At 53.8% G+C, this 1,051-nt stretch overlaps 1 protein-coding gene across 1 annotated transcript in view; it reads left to right on the forward strand.

The window, feature by feature from the left end:
* The window catches only part of LOC103197831 (rho GTPase-activating protein 8-like), a 126,895-nt gene that overhangs the window by 45,069 nt on the left and 80,775 nt on the right, over positions 1–1,051 (forward strand). The window lies entirely within an intron of this gene.

A 1,051-nucleotide genomic window follows, 5' to 3' on the forward strand; every position in this document is an offset into this window, starting at 1 on the left:
GCCTTTCAGTGGCTGCTTTCTCAGAAGTACATTGATGGGCCTGTCTTCAGGCAGTGGGTGGGTTTGAACCACCAGCCTTTCAGTCTGTAGCCAACTGTGTGACCATCTGTGCCACCAGAGCTGCTGTGCTGTAGACAAGGTGTGGCTTTCCATGGAAGCTCAATATTCCCTCTGTACCCAGGGGGCCAAGAGCTGGCGACGGTCCTTGTATAACGAGTGTTCCCTTTTCTGTCCAGCTCAAGCACACAGCTCCTCTTCCAGGAAGCCTTCCCTGACTTCCCACCCCACTGGGCTGTTGATGGTCAGGACCCACTGCTCCCTGGATGTCATCAATCCTGGCACTGACCACATGAGTCATGTCAGTGGTTTCCCAATCTGTCTCTCCTCTTGGACTGGGGGCTCCTTACAGGCAGGGCCAGCACCCCTTCCTCCATGGTCCCTGGCTGGACAGACGCGGTCCTGCATGGGGGCATCTTCTGCATTGTGTTCTAGGACTTGGATGATTCTAAGATGTTTAGTTGTGAGGAAGCATCTCATTCAAGAGGCACATTAAACTTCCCTTGTCCCCACATGAAGTGATGTAGTGACGGGAACCCCATCAGATGCTATTCGGTGCCCATGGGAGGCCTAGTGCACCCTCCAGAGGTGTCAGCACCCCAGGTCAGCGTCGGCTCATGAAAGATGAGGCCAGGACCTCTATGTCCTTTGCTGGGATTCAGCACCTGTGATGTGGTCCGGCCCTTACGTGTTCCTTCCTTACTGAATACAGGGAGGCTGGAGGGCGCCACAGGGAGGCATCAGGCAGACCTGGCCCTGCAGGACTATAGCATGTCATTTCCTGGGGCTGCTGTAACAATGGGCACAAAGTGAGTGAGTTAGTACAGCAGCCGCTTACTCCTTCCCAGCTCTGCAGGCTAGGCGTCTAAACAAGGTGTCTACCTCCATGTGTGCTTTCCTGCCTAATCTGCTCTTAAATCTCAACAGAGATTGACTTAAGACACCCTCTACCCTAATACTAACACAACAAAGACAACCCATGCCAGGTGTGGAC

This window comes from Orycteropus afer, unplaced genomic scaffold, assembly GCF_000298275.1.
Source record: "Orycteropus afer afer isolate SDZICR_OR568_19922 unplaced genomic scaffold, OryAfe1.0 scaffold00083, whole genome shotgun sequence".
NCBI classification, from domain to species: Eukaryota; Metazoa; Chordata; class Mammalia; order Tubulidentata; family Orycteropodidae; genus Orycteropus; species Orycteropus afer.